At 45.3% G+C, this 20043-nt stretch overlaps 1 protein-coding gene across 3 annotated transcripts in view; it reads left to right on the top strand.

The window, feature by feature from the left end:
- The first annotated feature begins 2180 nt into the window (after positions 1-2180).
- The window catches only part of Rnf152 (ring finger protein 152), a 76974-nt gene continuing 59111 nt past the window's right edge, over positions 2181-20043 (top strand). Inside the window, exons 1-2 of one of the 3 annotated variants that reach the window (XM_021167584.2) lie at positions 2181-2807; positions 3970-4092. The gene's annotated coding sequence lies outside the window, so the exon portion shown is untranslated. The other 2 variants (XM_029473995.1, XM_029474001.1) reach the window with 2 other exon arrangements.

Genomic DNA, 20043 nt, shown 5'->3' with positions numbered 1-20043 from the left:
CAGTGTGTCTTAGGAACTGCCCCATTGCAGCCTGCCCCAGTTAATTAACCTTCTCTGTGTGACAGCTTTACAAGACTGGACAGAAGGCAGAACACCCATGATGCTCTGTGAATTAAAATCCCAGCCAGTGGAAATGGATAGAGTTGGAGGTGTTAACCTTCCACATGCTGAATTCTTGCATTTCTCACTCCAAAGAATTGTCTAGAAAGCAACTGGGGGGGGGGGGCGCAGTTTGAAACATTTTAGAATAATTACTGAATCCTGAAATTGCTTTCCTAAAAGCAATCTTGAGAGGCACTCATGCATAATAATATTTCTGGGCTAAGCTCTGCTGGTAAAATGTTGGGGTGTTATGAATCACCTTCTTTATTTCAAGTCCCTGACCAACATCTGAGTTGTTAATACCTTGCCTAGTTTCTCATTATTATTTTTTTTCCAGAGTCCACAACATGGCTTAGTGAATAAGATGCCTGTCCTGGATTGCCTGATCCTAGATTGATGACCTGAGTGCAGTCTCCTGGGGAAGGGGAGAACGGAGTCTTGAAAGTGCAACCTGTCCTCCATACCTATACTGTCACCGGTGTGCACCCCTCTCCCTAAATAAAATATAACTAAAAACTAGGAATTCCAGTTCTTAGGAAAGTGAGGCAGGAGGAATACCAAAATGGTCTGTGCTGCCTGATAAATTCCAGCTTAGCCTAGGCTACATGTATGAGACTCTGCCTCCAAAAGGCCTTTTTATTTTTTTATTTAAAAAAAAATTTTTTTTTGAGACAGGGTTTTTCTATGTAGCCCTGATTGTCCTAGAACTTGATCTGTAGATCAGGCTGGCCTCGAACTTACAGAGATCCTCCTGCCTCTGCAGGAGGTCTGTACAACCACCACTGGGCTAATCTCCACCCCACCCCCACCCCCCATTGATGGTGAAGTTGAAGATATTCTTGCAAAGTAACCTTAGGCTCCTAAGACATGCATGCAGAGCCTCTGTGGGTGTTGTAGAGGTGATAAGGGAACAATGGAGCAAGAGTCTGTCTGGTGACTAGAGGAAGCAGAGCTCCCACCGGGATCCCAGAGACTGCAGGTACTCTGCAAGCTTTGTGGGTCTCCCGATGCAGGTCCCCCCCCCCCCCGCCCCTGCCTCCTGATGTGTTAATAGCCTGATTGGAACACCAATTCACAAGTTGTACACGTGGGACAAAGCAAGTAGGACCAGCTGCCAACATTAGCTCATACAGAGCCATCGTGGTTCTCAGGACTTCTGGGACAGCAGCAGTTCTCAACCTGTGGGTCACGACCCCTTCAGGGGTCACAAAAGACCATTGGAAAACACATTGCATTCTGATTTGTAACAGTAGCTAATGTAGCTATATGAAGTTAGCAACAAAAACACGAAGTAGCAACAAAAATAATTTTATGGCTGGGGGTCACCATAACATGAGCAACTGTGTTAAAGGGTCGAGGTATTAGGAAGGTTGAGAACCACTGCTGTATAAGATGGAACATAGGACCCATGAAGGGAGCCAGTACTAGAAGTACTAGAAGTACTAGAAGAAGCCATTTGCTCTGTGCATTAACAGAGCTCCTTTAGCTGAACCACAGAGATGAGGAGACACAACGCAGGTCACTTCTCAGTTTCTTAATAGAATGGATCTCAAAAGGCCCCAGAACTCAGGCATGGTGCCCCAGACCAGCAGGGGACACCTATCTCCCCATTTCTCCACTATATGTTAAGTGAAAAAGCAGGAAGAAACCTTATCTTTAGATTTTCCTGGGGTTACATGACATTAAAAGCATATCCCTAAGGTAAGGGCTTTGTTTCTGTTTAGGAGTACAGAGGATAAATCCAGATTCATGCGCCCTAGGCAAGCAAGCACTTTCCCTCTGAGCCTGAAGTTGGGTTTTAAGGTGGGCAATAGGGTAAACTTAGTAGACCCTTTAGGCTTCTTTATAGCCCCAGTACCTGCTCCTTCCTGTTCACCTCTCCTGTGAGCTTCGCTTACACAGGAGGTTGAGGTGTGAGGTGTCCCTGTGGGGCTCTTTGGGAGCATATCCCGTTCCATGCTGACAGGTTCCTGCCCTTGTTGGGTTAGTGAACTTAAAGGGTCAGCCAAAATGAACCCAGGGGAAAGGCAATAGTCTAGACTCCTCCCTCTTCCCTGTGGTCTTGAGTCCAGAGCCGCAGCTGGGTCACCACCTCGGCCAGTCCCAGTCGATCTAGCCTGTGGTGCTCGGCCTCTAGGTCACACCTGATACCGTTCAGGTCCTCCTTCCGCGCTCGGTCTAGGTGCTCGCTGGTCTACGGTGGGTGGAGGGCGCGTCCCTGCTTCCCCACCCACACCAAGAGGTTGGCCACTGGGGACCGACCGACAGACAGACAGTCGGACGTGCCGGCCAAGCTGCCGGGTGGAGTGCGGGAGGGGGTGGAGCCGCCGGGGAGGGGCGGTCCGCGGAGCAGAGCTCAGCCTCCCGCTCCCTTCAGTGCTTGGGTCTCTGGGGGTGACACCAAAAGCTTCCGCTCAGTGTCCGGTGCCTGGCGGCGGGTGTCCGATCGTGGAGGCGGAGGACAGCCGGGCAGGTGGAGGGCGCCGCCTGAAGCCAAAGGAGAGACGAGCAGGGAGCTGGGCTGCGGGAGGCGCTGCCGCCACTCTGCCCGCGCTGCCCCGCAACCTGCGGCGGGAGGAGCAGGCAGCAGCCGGCCCTCAGCGCTCGTCTAGCAGAGCGCAGCGGGCAGTGCGGACCCCCGGGATGCTTCCGACGTTGCTGCAGCCGCCGGCGGCGTAACAGAGTCGAGCCTGCTGCTGAGAGAGGTCAGTGAGTTTCGGTTTGTTTTCCTGTTCTGTGTGCTCCCAGGTCCCGGGTGCAGAGGGGACTCGCGGGGAAGGCTGTGCCTAGGAGAAAGCGGGAAAGGGCAACAGTAGACTGGGATATAACTGGAGGTTCTTCTTGGACTATGATTGGGGTGGTTTGTTTGGTTAAAGGAGTGCGGAGCTGGAGAGGCGTCTCTCGAGGAGGTGGTCCCGGGAGTTGGGTTTTCCTCGGGCATTGCTTTGAGTTGGGAGCGCGATGGGGTCATGACAGCTGACTCTGGTTCCTAGGAGTCCTGGGATGCCCCCTGGAGCTCTGGTCCCGGGAGCTCGCCTCATGCACGCGCTGCACGCGCCCTTGAGGTGCGCGCACATCCCTGCCGTGCCCCCCCCCCACCCCCCAGCATTCTCAAGCTCTGGGTCGTCCCCTCCAGTCCTGTCCTGCCTTCCTACTCCCCGATTCCCAGCTAGAAGTTGCCCCCAAGCCATTATTGGAAAAGGGGGCCCAGTGGAGGGCCAGATTCTGGGGGTCTTTTGTGTGGACCCACGGGCCTGGGGCGCTTGCTTCTGGAAGGACAGCAGCAGGACAAAGCCGGCAGGACTTGTCGGGAGCTTCTCCACAGTGTTGGTTTGGGATCCCGCCTACCGTGGGGGTGTGGTGGGGGAGTGCTGCATAGATTTGGAAACAGTAGGGTAATTGACAAAACAGAGACAGTGACTTGATGAGGTGGTGGCCGGGCAACGAAAGGATGCTCTCAGATGCATCCCTGATGTGTGTGTGTGTGTGTGTGTGTGTGTGTGTGTGTGTGTGTGTGTGTCTGGGCGGACGACTACATGCCCCGCATTGCTAGCTGTGTGGGTTTAACTCGTGTATTTTGCTAGCATTTTGCCTTAGAATGATGATGGTATTCTACGGTTGATGGTAGCTGCTTTACCGCGGGATAACTTGGGGGCGCGGCAGGGGGGGGGGCGTAGACTGCAGAGGAGCCAGGAGGTGATTATTTATCCAGGAGAGCCTTAGTGACCCTTCCCTGTTTTACCAGTCTTCTACTCTCCATTCTCATCCTCTCGGGACACCCACTCGTGTTCCAGTGGTCTCGGAGGGTGCTTGGATTTCTGTCTGTGCTGGGAGTATCTAACCATTACTGCATGTATTTCACTGCAGGCTGAACAAAGCTGGGTCTCAATCGCGCTTCCTGCTTGTCAGCCTCTTGTCTCCCAAACGCTTACTGTTTCCACTTGATGTCATCACGCAGAAGGGGGTGAAAGGGACGCGTGACAGATTCAGGTAACCCCAATGATCTGGGTAACTGCCTGGGTTTCTCTGGGTCGTTTGGGCCCACAACGCTGACACAGGGCTGCCTGGGTGTTTCTGCTTTCACAGCATTTGTATTTGTGAGGGAGTAGGGGCCACCCAAGCAAGCAAACAAAGTCTGTCCTACCTTTGGGACTTCACTCGAATGTCTTGTTCCACCAACATTGCAAATGACTTCATCCTTTCCTTTTGGAGAGGTCACTGGGAGCCACTTACATTGGACCTGTATTAGTTCCACTGGATGGTGTGAATTTTGATGCTGTCAGTACACAGACAGTTGTACATGAATATGGGTTTGGATAAGACAGTGTTTTGTGTAAAGTAGAGATGTCTTCTAATGAAAGATATTGTGGGAAAGTTGATAATTGTGAAGCTCATAAGATATTTGACCAGTGCTCAGTTCGGACACTGGTCACATGCAGTGGCCTTCTGAGTAAGAAGGACTGTTTCTCTCCCATCTTTTCATTGTCAAAGTATCTGTCACATCACGAGCAGGGCAGGCTGATGTTAAATTACTGGCAGGTAGCAGAGAGGGCTGCTGGGTAGGAGCAGAAAGAACATAGAGAAGACAGCTTTAGTTATGTTTCCCTTTATGTAGACACGAATCATTAGCCTCTCTTTCTCCATTTTTTTCTTTAGATTTTGGTTCTTTCCCTAAAACTCTGGCCTATCATGATAGAGTTCATTGAAAACTCACCTTCAGATGTACCAGGACACACATTTCAGCACTGGCATGCCCTCCTAGAATCCAGAGCTTTTAGCATCCCATGGGCTGGACCATGGGCTGGACCCAGGTTTTCCTTATAGGGAGGTCAGATTATTGAGGGCCGTTGGCTCCTGAGACCTCTTTTGCAGTATAGCAGCATCAAGGACCAGAGTGGATGCTCTTTACAGTTTTTCTCGAAAATCCCTCTAAAAATAAAATTAAAGAGCTTAAGATGTTTGTCATTCTGTTCTAGGATAGTTTTGCTTCCAAAGGTGGCTTTAAAACCAGGAGTGACACCAACGTTGACCATTCTACTGAAAGCTTGGAAAACCATTAGAAGTGGGGCAGTCATTTTGTTCTAGCTAAAACAAAGGCTACTGCTTTGCAGAGACAAGATTGCCAACATGGTGTTAGGATGAAGGTATGTTGACAGGTGATTTTTCTGTCAGCAGTAATTCTGGGTGTGTCCTGGATTACAGCAAGAAGAAAAACCACGTGATGGAATAATAGGGAATGTAATAATGCAATAGAATCAAGGGTGTGGCTTTTTTAATAGGAAAAAAAACCCTCACACACAATTTTCCACATAGAAAAATAGCTGCCTGCACATGTAATTGCATGTCCAAGAACAAAGATAGCTACAGTGTAGTATTAGATTTTATTGTAATTTTTTCATCATGTGCTGTGATAACTCATAATGAAATGTTGATTTACATCGGCTCCCCACATCCCCAGAAGGAGTTTCTTCTTCCTGGGGTCTATAGAGGTGGGCTTAGCTCTAGACTGGCATAGCTGACCTTTGAGTCCAGTGTTTACTTGTTCAACCTGCAGACGCTTTTGGGTACTTAACAGAGATACGGGTTCTGTGTGAGGTGCCAAGGGGTAAGTGATAGATAGAGACACAGTCATGAATCACCCTCAAAGAGATTATAGGGTGACAAAGAAATGCAGGCCTTACTTGGAAGTGACTGAGAAGGCCTGCACGTCTGAGGAGGCTCACACAACCTCTGCTTGATTGTCCTTTTCTCTGGAATGTTCTAAATTCCCCAAATGTCTGGGCTGGGTCAGAAGTAGCCTTTTCTTTACAGAACTCTTCAGTTGGATTCTCCATGGCTGCTGAGGCCCCACCAATGTAGGGAGGCCATTTTCTTTTCATTTCTTCATGACTATTCTACTTGGACCTTCTTGTTCAGCAGTCAGCTATGCATCAAGTTCAAAATAATGTCTACATTTCTGTGTCACCTGATTTAGAAAGCAGATGGGGACAGGTAGACTTTTGTAGGTTTCTTCTCACTCATTTTAAAGTACTGAGGTGTTACTGATTTTGCTGTGGTGAGGAATACTCAACATATCAGTGCCCGACCATTTCTTTACTGGGCTTGCAGAATAGAAAGGCCAGGCTTGCTGTAGTTGCTCAGGCCCTAAACTGATAGAGGCTTGCTCAAACTTGGTCTTATAGAGTCACTGCTTTCAAGAAAGTGGCTCAGGTATCACTCAGTCTCCCCCATAATCCAGCCCAGAAGCATATCACATTGTTCTGGTCCCAAATAAGCTCTATGACCTTCCTTGCATGGAAATGGGAAGAGCTGGGAACAGCTGAATTATACTGGTGACACAAGTCTCTTGTCCCACGGGGCCTGGCTCAAGGGGTAGAAGGTATTTGTTGTTTCATGAGCAGTTTTTTGGGTAAATCAAGGATAAATATCTTAAAGAATCTGCTTAATGCATTGGGGAGATGGCTCAGTGGGTAAAGCGCTTGCCGTGCAAGCATGGGGACCTGACATTAATTCCCAAAGACCAAGTAAAGCTGGATGGAGGAGCACACATCTGTGTTCCCAGTTTTCTAACAACAAATGATAAGAGAGACAAGAATCTCTGGAGGCTTATGTGCCAGCTAGCTTGCTTGGTGTATGCAGCAGAGAATGACAAAGAATTGCTCTCTCAAACAAATGGCTAACACCTAGGTCTTCTGACCTCCACGTGGGTATTATGACATGCACATACATGCACACATGTACATACAGAAAGGTGAATTCATATCATGCACACTATGCACACCTATGCTGCATATACACAGTATGTGAAATGCAGTTCTCCTCCCATCTGTTACTTACTAAAATGTTAGTGTATTTACTCATATGATTATATGCCCATTATCAAGGAAATACTGAAGGAATGTTCTTCATGAGTATTTGGGGTGCTGGTTTCCTCTGCAGGGATAGGTTAGTAGTTACCTCCGAGGCTGATGCTAGCAGGTCGAATGCCCAGCATTATGTAACAGAAGTGTCCTTTGCAGACTTTTTCTCCCTTACCATCTGCTTCTTGTCTAAGACTTCCTGATTTTGTTTGGAACCGCCCAGGATAGGAAGGAGTGGCAGGTAGGTCTGAAGTCACCCAGAAGGTGACCTGCTATAGCAAGAATCTCAGGAAAACACAGCAGAGGAGAACGGCACGGACAGACTTAGCATCCTCCTTTTATTTTGATGTTTAGGAAAAGCAATTTGGCCTAGAGACTTTTTCAGGTCAGTGGATTCACAGGACATCAGAGTGTTCCAGTACGTTCATGTTTCCATTAAATTCCATGTAGTCTATAATGGTGCTAAGTTTTAAATCCTGCCTTGTCATGCTTTGCATGCAAAGAGCTGGGTGCTGTGGACCAAACCTTACAAAGGCCTGTCTGCTTGCAAACAGACAGTTGCTTTGGGACAAGCTGGCCACTTGAACATCATTGCCCACTTTGAGATAACTGTGTGGATAGATTAGAATTTTTAAGATTTGATATGTACTTGAAGGATAAGTGTAGAATGTAGTGAAATAGTATCGCTTTTGCCAAAGATTGCTCTTGTACATAGAAGTGACACAGTAAACTGAGTTAGCTTCTGAAGTCACAGGGACTTAGCCTAATGATGTGGAGGCCACCCTTCTCATCCAGCTTCACTTGACTAAACAGGTGGGAGGTCTGAGGCTGGGAGACACAGAGTGAGCTGCCAAGAATACTCATCCAGGTTGGAGCCAAGGGCAAACACAGTCTGCGTGAGAAAGAGAAAAAAACCCTATGTGACTCATGTTAAAGGACATTTGGGCTTTAAAATACACTTCTATGTGACCTCTCAATGCCCTTCTAAAGTCAGTAATTCAGGTGAAGGACACTTGTGACAGAAGTGAGTGCTCCTGGCACCCCCTGTCACAAAGGCACAGATGTGAGAAGAAAGGAGGTCCTAAGAATCGGCTCTCACGCTTCACATGTGTTTTAGGATTTTTCTGTCTCTGATTATAGGTATTACTGTCAGATTTGAAGAAAAGCTTCCAGTAGCATTCAGATGACCTGCATTTCCTGGCTTTTGAGAACCATGATTTCCTGGTAGATACAGCCACTGAGGCACAGCAGTGATTCTTTCTAGAGTTGGGGTGGAGTGCTGCTGTGAGTTGCTGAGAGTAAAGGGGCTGACTCTGAAAAGAAACCATTTTTACTGCTTAGATTCTTGACTCGGGCATAAATAAAACCCAGTGCAGGCAGTGGGGCGTGATGAAACCTGTGCTGATGTCACATAGGTGTCCAGACCTCATGCAAGGAAGGGGTATGTCACAGGAGGTCTTGTGGGAAGCAGCTAAGACATGTAGTCTACAGACACCAGTCCTGGGTTGAGTCCTTCCTTGCTGTCTCTCTCACACACAGCTATAAGGAAATGCCCCTGGCTGGCTTACCTGTTCCCAAGTGTGGGTAATCACATTGACTGTGGGCCTGCAGGGCTGATGAGATTTGGGTAACAGCTTTGCTAAGCCTTGATGACATGGAGAACTTCACAAGTAGCTCTTCCGTTCTGGTCCTCTTCATCCTTGGTGAAAATCCCCATATCTCACAGCAAGGTACACTTAGCCTCAGCCTTACTTAGCCTTGGCCTCCTGACTTTCCTGTCCCTACTCTCCCATAGAAGAAGAGGCCATTTTAATGACCTCTCAGTCCTTTGATACTTTTGAGTGACTCCAGTTTTCTTGTAGGAGGGAGCTTGTATTTCTGACTCTTCTTTAGTTTTCCCTGCTTGACCCCCAAATTCCTTTCCAATCTTCATCTTCTGCTCACTTGTGTGTCATGTGTGTGCCTATCTATGTGTGCACATTTATTGGAAGTCAGGGGGCAGCTTGTGTGTTGCTCCACCTCAGGCACCACCCACTTCATTTTTCTCAGATGAGGTCTGTCGCTGGCCTGGGTTCTCTGAGTAGGCTGGGATGGGTGTCCAGCAAGTCCCCGGTCTGTATCTACCTTTCTCTGCCTCCTTGAACTTGCGGTGATAGGCATGTACCCCATGCTTTTCTGCATGAGCTTAGGGGTTCAGATTCAGGTTCTCATGCTTATGTTGCAAACATTTTATCCAGTGTGCTATCTTCTAGCCCCTCTAATCTTGACATTTTTGCTTGATTTTAAAACTCTACAGTAGCTGGGGTGGCTAGTTTATTGTTTTTTCCAAGGGGTCTTTGGTGCCCCTTTCCTGGTTCTTGTATATTGCATGGCCTCAGTATCCTTCCCTTCCCTTTTCCCATCCTATTGCTAAAGGCTCACTTCAGCTTTCAACTCAACGTTTAATTGGGTCACTTTATCCCTTAGCGATCCTTCATTATCTCAGAGTTCTCTGGAAAACTTGCTTCTGCTATTTCATTTCCCTCAGTCTCCTCATTCATTCCCATTCATTTGTTCTGTCAGCCATCCATTCATTCATTTTACAAAGAGCACTTGCTTCATCGCTCAAGATGTGTCTTTCTGTTTAATTGCTATGTCATAAAAACTTATCAAAGCTAATAAACATAAAGGGAGGTGCTTTGAAGAGATGTCCTAGGATGTCTTTGATCAATAAAAAGCCTCATCTGCCCAAAACCCCCGTTCATGAGATGCTTCAGCCAATGCCCTTCTGGGGCCTGCCTACCAGTGAGATAGGGTAGCTGAGGTGTACTTCCCTCCAAGGGGCCACAGCAACTTATATCTGCAGGGTAGTTTTCTTCAAAAGGCTGGATGAGTCTGACTCCACTTGGTGTTTACCACTGTGTTTGTACACAGAGAATGATCAATAAATACTTTATTGTTGGTGAATCTTCACAACATAGGAACTGACTTTGACCTACCACAATGAATGAATTACAGACACTTTAGTTCTGCGTTCTTAAAGGTTTGTTTCTAAAAGATTCTTTTCATTATACTAATAATGATTAAATATTGAATTAAATTTGATTAGTAGACTTCTCTGAGTATACTAATATGATTGAAAGTGGAAAATCCCCATTGTGGGACATAGTAGAAAATTGGTTTTTTCAACTTCTGTGTTTCCATTACCTACAAATTCAGTCAATCAACTAACCAATCAATCACCAATATATCCCTTTGGTGACACATTGCAAGCAACACCAGGATTTCCCATCTCACCGACGAAGGGTAACTGTACTTGATAGACATAGCACCTCGGACCATGGCTGAGCACCTCGTCTCCTCTCCAAATTAACTTTGTGTCACCTGACTTCTTTGGATTCTGGAGTACTCATTCACATGCTTGGTCATTGCAGAGAGTGGTGTTACCGTGGAGGGAAATGTGTTCAACTGCTGGGAGAAGCTGGGCAGGAATACATTCATACAAAACCACACTCAGTTTGAAGGATAGAGAATGGTGCTGACACGAATGTCTCAAAGCCAGCCTGTGATGTGATGGTCTTTGGCAGTTGGGGCAGTTGCAAATTGGATTCTTTCAGGTTAATAGTGTGAGATTAAAAATGGTTGAAAAGCTAGACAAGGTGGTGCTTGCCTTTAATCTACGTACTTGTTTATTTTTTCCTCCTCCGCACCTCCTCCCTCCCTTCTCCTCTTTCCTCCTCTCTCCCCTCCTACCTCCCCCTCCCTTCCCTCCTCCCTTCCTTCCTCTCTCTCCTTCTCCTCCCTCCCTTCTTCCTTTCCCCCTCTCTTTTTTCTCTCTTTCTTCTCTTTCTCACTCTTTCCTTTTCTTTTTTTTTTTTTTTTCATGAACTAAGGTCTCCAAGAGTCCACATTGGCCCCAAACTTGATATATAGCTAAAGGTGACCTTAGACTCCCATTCTTCTCTACCTTCCAACTGCTGGGGTTATAGGTGTGTACCACTTTGCCAAATTTATTTAAATAATTTATGATGTGGCCATTGAACCAAGGGAGGTAGAGGCAACAGGATTCGGAGTTCAAGGTCAGCCTCAGTTACCTAGTGAGTAGCCTGCATTACAAGAAACTGTCAAAGTAATAATCACCATCACAAGAAACTACAACAAAAGCAGCACGATCAGACCGACCAGACAAACAAACACACTAGGTAGGAGCAGATAGCGAAATCTGTGTGCTCTGGAGGATATGGCCCTGTTGCAAGACGGTGGCTGCTGGCTTAACTTCCTGGGTAGGGCAACCTTACATGGACTGAGTGGCCTCTATCAACTCCTGCCCTGTGATACTGGCACTTCAGAACCCCCAAGGTAGGATCCCTTTAGTGAAATATAAGTAGCATTTGAAACAGTGAGCACCAGTGGATCAGCCACCTATTGGATAAATAATTACATTTATTCAAATATTGGGTGCGTGTTCTTCACCTGAAAGTATTCTAATAAAGTTCTTTATCTTGTTACAGTTTCATGAATATTCTTAGCTCATAGTATTTTTACAAAGACAAAGGTAAAGTAGAAGAGAATAGAAGACACGCGTCTAACACTCTTCTCCCAATTCTTGATTTCTACCATGGTCCTTTTTCAGTGGAGTTGTTTGAAACGTAGAATTTTAAAAGTATGGTGACATTGAGTTTGACCTTGAATGACTAAGGTCTGATTGAGCATCGATTTCTTCATCTTAAAAATGAGAATCAACCTTCATGAGTTACTGTGAAAATAAATACACAGAGAGAATATTGAGAGATTGTGTAACATGCCATGCATGCAGTAAGCACCGAATAAATGGCAGCTACTGTTCTCTCTGATTTTATTCAGCACCTGCCACCTACCAATGGACAAGCCTGGTCTAACCAGTAGGTGAACTAGCCGGGGCAATAACCACCCCTAAATAACGATAGCTGCTGTGCTTATTAAAGGAATCCCTTTGTACTTCATTGTCAGTGAGACCTTAGGCTTGAAATATCAGAGCATGTTCATGGTCTTTCTTAAGTGGTTTGTAGTTTCAAAAGAACTGCTTCACAGGTGGAAGCTGAAGCCAGCTAGGAGCACCTGGAAACAACAAGCTCCCAAAGAGGACGAGGGAACTAGGAGCTGCCCAAGCTGGCTTAGGACACTGGCTCCTTTCTCCGGCAGTACCTTTTCCACCTGCCGATCGAAGTGAAGGACACCCCAGAATGATCTTGTTAGAGATGCTAGAGTAGGGCTTGGGCTTGCAGCCCTAGCTGGCTCTTTTATCATCCATAAGAAGTCATTTAAACAGATGAGCAACCAAGGTCGGAGAGATGGCTCAGCCATTAAGAGCACTTGCTGCTCTTACGAAGGACCCAACTTTGGTCCCCAGTGCCTACATAGCAGCGCATAACCATCTGTTACTGTTCCAGGGGATTCAGTGCTTCTGATTTCCATAAATACCAGGCACTTTGGCATATGTACATACATATATACAGGCAACCACCCATACACATATGAAATGAATAAACTAATTTTTACAAAAAGAGACAAGCAACAGTGAAAAGCAGAGGAAAGGGATTTTATTCACTGTGGGCACATTGGGAAGAGGGACAGACAGACAGGTCCAGTCTGTCCTCAGGGTGCTGACATGAGATTTAGGTTCAGATAGAGGACAGAGGTGTGAACAATCAGGCAGTCCAGTCAAGGTGTGGTCCTGTTGATCACTGACCCATCACACGCCTCTTCTGCTATGGGCTCTGACAGGTTGTCAGCACTGTGTGAAATCTCTTCCTGGGAGACAAGTTCTGTACCCAGGTGTCATATGAGAATCTTAGGGAAATTGCAGTGTCTTGGTACCACTGTGTCCGTGGTCTGGTAGCCAAAGGCAGGGCCCAAGAGTTGCTTTGTACAATATCTTCACTCTCACGGTAACTTCATTAATCTGCCCCTTTCCTGGGGCCAGGTTTCTTGTATAGAGAGTTTGCCCCAAGTTTGTCCATTACAGAGGACCACCTAGGTGGTGAAACTCCAGTTTAAGCTAAACAGTCGCAAGGAAACTGAGACAAATCACCTGTCGATATAGAAGTCTTGCTTTGTGTTATGATTGTTGTTTGCCATCCTGTAGCAGACACTGTGGGCACTTAACAAGCTCAGGCATGCGGAAGGAGAAGGAGGGAAGGCTAAGAAGCAGAAAAGGTGGTCTGAATGTGTTAGCTGCCTTGCTTAGGAATCTGCATTTTAGAATGGATTTTTTTTCCTTGCCAGTACTGTTTTGTTTTAAAGAAAACACTCTTTAATGAAGACAAATAAACCAGGCAGTATAATAAATATATAAATATACACTAGAAATACAACTCTAATGAGCTGTTTCAGAAATAGCCCTTAATGTTGGCTGCTGCTGAGTTGGTCCAGGTTGTTGTCCAAGGCTAGGAACATAGGAGGCACTCAGTGAAGACTTGTTGAAATCAATCCATTCTTTAGAAAAACACTTAAAGGGCCACACAGGGAACTGGTAGATCCTCTTAAACCTGAGGTCCAGGTCAGGCTGTGTTTGCTGATCAGTTGCTGTCAGTGTTGATCCAGGCCACTCTGAGTCTTTGGTAATTTGAAGGTTTGTATCTAGATGTACTCTGCTGTCTTGCCGCAGTGGCATCTGGGATACATTTCTATAGGAGACTGTGTTCTTGCTTTTTCTTCTTAGGGAAATCATCACAAAACCCCATCAGACAATCGAATTGCCTTGTCTTTTGTTTGATGCTTAGATGTTTCTGGAACATACCCAATGTTATAAACATGACAGAGGTGTGGGCTGGTCTGCAGATGCTGTGTATACAAGACCTAGTGCTTTCTTCCCAAGGATTCCAGAGGGATATCGTGATTCTTCTACTATGGCATCTGGGGGAAAGGAAGGGAACCAGGCCTGGCTCCACACTCTAGTATCTCTTGGGAGGAAACTGCTAAAACCTTTAGTCCCACAGATTCTCCTAGTATATACCTGATGCCTCAGATGATAACCTCCATGCTCACTTTCTTCTGGGGAAGAACAGTTGTTCATTCGCGTCTACTATGTGGCTGCAAGCAGAGTGTGCAGCAGATTGACTTTTGTCTTTTCTGTAACATCATGGGAGGTCATTGTAAGGCCTGGACACCATTTTTTTCCCCATGTCATCATCTTGCCCACTCAGACACCATGTTCACTGTGTGTCGAGGAAGTGGATTTCTTCATTTTCTATTACCCCTTTGAAGTAAAAGGCAAAGAGCTTGCCAGTGCAAGGGGAGTCTTGGGTGAACAGTGTGTTTAGTAAATAGCCTTTCTAATGTAAAAATGTTTTCTTTCCAACAGTAGAGCCAGGTCTATTAAAATTAACTGCTCATCTACCCCCAAGTTTTGTAATAAAGTAGTAACTAAGGTATTTGGGAATTATATCCTAAGGCAGTCACACTGTCCTACAAGGTGTTCGTTATTTTGGCTCAGAAAATGTTTTCACTAAGAAGGAAAAAATACTAAGTTGGTTTCAGATCCAGTTTCACCTGATTGTAAAGCCTGCCTTTGGAGGTTCCAAAGCTTCTTTATTGAACCCTATAGAATGGCATTCCCTCATGGCCACGCCTAGTCTGAGTTAGCCAGTGGAGCTTGCTTTGGCTTTTCTTCGATTCTATATGGAGTCAAACCACAAGGTTCTGTTACCCGCTTTCCTGAAGGCCAACGTGGCTTCATTTAGACCCCAATCTTATAAGCAGCTGCCTGCTTGCCATCTAGAATCCTTCCTTCTCTCTCTGGGAAGCGTTGTCCTGTTTCCTCTTTTATTTTCCCCTTGAGATTCTGACTTGGAAAGAAACAAATTTCTTCCTTTTATGAGGGTTTTCATGCTAGGTAACTGGTGGTGTCCAGTATTATCTATAGTGCTTGGAAGTTAAATAGACTTTGTCCTCCAGACTTAGCACAGACAGGCAGACAATGATGGCAGAGAGGAAGAATGAGAAAAGCCAAGATGGCAGTGAAGATATTCATAGAAATACTGCTTTTCTTTTTCTTTTTCAAGACAGGGTTTCTCTGTATAGCCCTGGCTGTTCTGGAACTCACTTTGTAGACCAGGCTAGCCTCGAACTCAGAAATCTGTCTGCCTCTGCCTCCCGAGTGCTGAGATTAAAGGTGTGCACCACCACGCCTGGCAGAAATACTGTATTTTTAAAGTTCAGTTCTAATTGCAAAGTCAGAGAAACCCGTTGTTTACGTGGTGATTTCGACTTTGTATTACAAGTAACTTGCTCAAAGCACACTGAAGTTGCTCACTGATAACATCCCCCAAATGACATGGGAGGCTATCATATTTTTCTTCCTGAACATGTAGAGTTATAAAATTTATTTCCTAAAGACCAAGAGACAAAGCAGGTGGGTAACTACAACACAAGTGTGACAGGTTGTGTCTATCCTGCACTCCAGGCATGTTGAGTTTAAAGTACCTGAACTTTGTCTGGGAGGCTAGGACTTGGAAAGTCAAGTGACTTGGCACAGGGTTCATGGCAGATTTATGCCAGAGCAGGCTATGACCCTGAGTGATGTGCTGTATCTGTCCTCCTTTGTGTGTGCATGTGCAGGTATCTGTGTGTATATGTGAGTATGTGTGGACATCAAAGGATAATCAAGTGTTGCTTTTCAGATGGCATCCATCTTTCTTTTATGTTTCTTGTGAGTTTTGTTTTGAGACAGTGGCCTGGCCGGTTAGCAAGGCTCAGGGACCTACCTACCTTATTGCTAGGTCCCCAGCATTGGAACTTTCAGTGTATACCATACCTGGCTTTTTATTGACCATTCTGGAGATTCAACTCTAGTTCTTGTTGCTTGTGAGGAAAACACTTTATCACCTGAGCTGTCTCCACAGCCCTCACCTATCCTCTACGCCATACTGGTGTGTGCCATACTCAAAAGTGGGATGAGGGATTAGAAAGTGAAATTCATTAAAAGATACCACACAGTTTGGTAAAAGAGTCAGGGCTCCACATGAGCCTGTCTTTGGGAACTAATGTATATGGTTTGGATTTCCTGTTGGCCTGAATCATCTCTCTGCTGTCGATTAAAGGGCCATCTCTGAAACAGTTGGTGATAATTCTTTCAGGAGATTAACAGTGGTTTCAGTATTAGTTGAACATTGTGCTGGGTACTTTTTGTGATGTCTGGTGGTGTGAGCTGTTTCTACAAGGGCCACTTTCTGAAGTCAGTGTTTGATGTTGTGTCACTATTCACTCAGATGCTGGGGCCTTTGTTGAGTGCAGCACCAAAACCTCACATTTAAACAGAAAAGCATTTTTACCACCCTCTTCTCTGCTTGCTGCCCCATATGAGGAAGCAGCATGCCTTGTCCTTTGCCATCTGTGTTCCTTGATTCATGAAGCTTCCTTGTGTGCTGAGGAAGAGCTGCAGGATGTACTTCCTGGGAGCTTAGTCCCCATTCCACCCAGCTACAGGTATCCTCCCAACTCCGCAGGCAGTCACCTTCTTTCCACTTGGACCTCTGTATAAGGTGTCACTCCTGCTCCAGTGTGACTTCTGAGACTATTGGGACCTTGGCATTGTAAGGAGTTCAGCTGCCTGAGCAAGCAGACGAATGAGCAACTAGGATGTGAGTTTGCTGGGATTGATTAGTGATGATGAACTTGGGTGTGGGCGTGCGTGTGACTGCAGCAGACACTGCTGAGATGCCCACTGAAGTCAGCATTTTAATAGTAGGATTGGATGCTTTTTTGTTGTGAGGACACCCAACAGCTGTGAGATGCTTGGTAATGCCCTTCGTTCTACCTACTAGGTGCCATTGTGTAACAATCTGAGAAATCTCTAGACATTAGGAGATAAAATTACTCCCAGCTGACAAGCTCTGTAATGGACTCCCTTTTTGCATCTACTTAGAATATGGCAATTGTTTGTCAATCATGGGACAAATACTGATATGAGACAAAGCTCAGAGAGGGAGCGTTCTTATAACCACTCTCCCTTGAACTTATTGATCAGTTGTTGAGGGTCTAAGGAGGTCTTTGAATACCTAATATACGATGGATGACAGATGGGAGAAACTTGAGTCCCCAAATGACCATGTGGAACAGAACCCCTAATACTTAGCTGCTTAGAATGCAATGCTTCGAAGAGATAAAGCATGCTTACACAGGCTACTGAGATGGGGGTACTTGCATTGATTGTCCTTCAGCCACCTTGACTAACCTTCCCTGACACTTGGGATGAAGGGACCTAGCTGAAGTATCTGGACCAGCGTTTCAGGCATGAGGGGAAGTAGGGATTCCAGCCATCATAGATCAGAGTTTTTAGTAATACCAGCCTTCTTGCTATAATTCTTAACAATTTCTGTGTTCTGTCTAATGTTAAGATGATAAAATGAGTTTGTTATTCCTACCATGGTAATCATTTGGATATGAGAATAACAGGTATTGAGCTATATAGACTTTGAGTAAAAAAGTAATAAAACATCAAGTTTACTAACTGTCTTGGTCTTGCCGTGTGTATATAAGCCTGTAGCTTGAGATCAAGTTGAGACAGTTGTGGCAGTGTGCATTTAACGTATCTTACCATTTTGGGGGAAAGGGGATGACAGATGTTGATGCCCTGCAGTAACAGCTGTTAACCACACCATTAATAAATGAATCATTGTATCATATGAGCATCTTTGAAACAGACTCTTCTATACTAAGTCCAGCTAAATGATATGGATTAAAAAATATCCCAGAAGCTTGCTTATCAGACTAAACTCACTGTACAGTTGCTAGATTTTTATAGCAATTATTTGTGCTTGTCTTTATATAGAATTATTGGCCAAAATATGTAAGTCAAATGGTTTCCTTGGCTGCCCATCTGGATGACAACAATGGACTGTTTATAGGAGACAATGGTTATTTGTGTAGCAGCCTTTCGGTTGCTGAAAGCTTTCTGTTTGTTTGACTCAGAGCCTCATGTGACTGCTCTGTTGCACAGGATTCAGTCCATTCTCCAGAGGCCACTCCAATGAATTTCACCTTCCCCATCTGTCACAATCTTTGGCAGGCTACAGAGTACAATCAGACTTGACAACAAGACAGTGAAGTCTCTTTCTAGTAACAATGCTTGCTAGACATCTAACCTACCAAATGCCTATATTTATCCATGGAAAACATTTCCACAACAGTAAAGTAAAAATAGCTAACATTAGTGGTTCCAGCTACATGTAATGGTCTGTGTTTTGTATGTGTCTAAACTTCACAACAGTCCTATAGGGATAGGCAGAAGGTTGTGTTAGGAGCTCTGATATACCGATGAGGAAAGTCAGGTGTAGAGGTTAAATGGGTCTCCCATAGTCACAAAGTTGGTACTAAAACCCAAAGACATTAGCTGTGGAGTTGTTGGTACATGTTGCTGTTGCAGAATGCTGCCTCAGCCTCCTTGATCTGTCCAGAGATTTTGTAACCTCATCTCTTTAACTGATACCCGTGTGTGGTGAGTAAGGCGTTCTTGGTATTGCTGCTTCGTTTGTGTGGTTTTGGATAGTTTCTTAACGTGGCTGATGCTTCTTGTGTAGGAGGTAGGAGAGCATGTGTCTTACCCACTGGACAGCAAATGGTTCAAATGGCTGGAGCAGGGATGATGAAGTAGCGATGTATGAGCAACGAGGGGGACAGTTGGGGACAGGAGCTCCATAGTTATTTGGCAAGAAGACATGTTTGGCATCAGGAGGAAGAAGTGAGCATGAAGCTGATTTCAGATGATGAATCCAATAGCATTCCACATGAACTGAAGCAGAGGGACAAAGATGAGGATAGTTGAGGCTCACAGAAAACAGTGACAGCCTGAGCTCAGGAGGGGACAGCAAGTGCTAGAAGGGTGCATGGGTGCCCCAGGCCTCAGGTGAAACTCAGGGTTTTGGAGTATGGCCCAATGGTACGAAGCAATGGAATGGAGGTTTTTCAGTCAGAGTTACTGTTAAAAAGCATGAATGATGTTGACAAATTCCAGTTGAGGACCAGATTTAGAGAAATCAGTGCTGACCTTGGAAACACATTGAATAAAGAGGTCAGCTGGACTTATGGGATCCCACCTCCCAGTGGCCACATGACTTAGGCTGCACCACATTGCCCACAGTGAGAAAGTATCCCTGGAAAGTTGTCCTTAGAAGGACACGGGTCAAAGGTCAAACCTTGTTTTGTTGCTTTGTTCTTTGTTTTTTTTTTTTTTTTTTTTTAGAAGAGCATATTTATATGCGCTAAAATGAATGATGTTATGCTAAAGTTATAGGATAGCTTAGTTTATATTTGTTGCTTCCAACCTGATTATGACTTCTGGATTTAAACTACTTAAAATATTTTCTGGACTGTGCATAAGATTAGTTCCTGTGGAAGCCTGCATGGAGCATAGGGAATCTGGTGGAAGGACCCTTTCCACACAAACTGGTTAACTTTCAAGTCCCCAGACAATGCCTGAGCTATCGGAGCCTTAGGAACCCTTTGCTCTTCACTGTCTACCTCATGAAAATCCCATCTCTTCCTTCAGTTCTCCCTTCAGAGGCTACCTCGGAATTCCTCTTGAGCTTCAGCTGCCTCCACCACACTGCAGGCTTTAGCGTTGCCCTGTGCACACCTAGCTGTTGACTAGGCAGTGACAGATGTGGGTTCTTTGAAGGCTGAGCCTGGCTGATACATCTGCACATTCCTGGCCATAGCTGGTGCTTTACTGTTAAAAAGCATGAAATGCTGTATTTCTACCTAGTTTCAAATCTCCTAAGGACTAGAGTAATACCATGCTTTTTATTTTATTGTTTGTATCATTACTTCACATTGCTTTAGATACTGTGTCTGCTGTGGTGCTGGTTGATTCAGGGCTATATTACCAAGAAATTACTTTATTTTTATATATACTATCATAGATTCCAGCTGGATATATAGTTAGAGGTATAATGTGTTGGTTATTACCACTAGCTTAGTTAAATGTGTTTACTACCTAAAAGATATTGGTTTGTGGACTTGCCCTTCCCTGCTCTGTGTGTGTGTGTGTGTGTGTGTGTGTGTGTTACAGAAAGTGAACTCGGGGCTTTAAGGATGCTAAGTTGCTCCTCAGTGAATTGCTCCC

The sequence above is a fragment of the Mus caroli genome, chromosome 1, assembly GCF_900094665.2.
Source record: "Mus caroli chromosome 1, CAROLI_EIJ_v1.1, whole genome shotgun sequence".
NCBI classification, from domain to species: domain Eukaryota; kingdom Metazoa; phylum Chordata; class Mammalia; order Rodentia; family Muridae; genus Mus; species Mus caroli.
The sequence above is the reverse complement of the archived record's forward strand: the minus strand, read 5'-3'. Positions and strand labels throughout refer to the sequence as shown.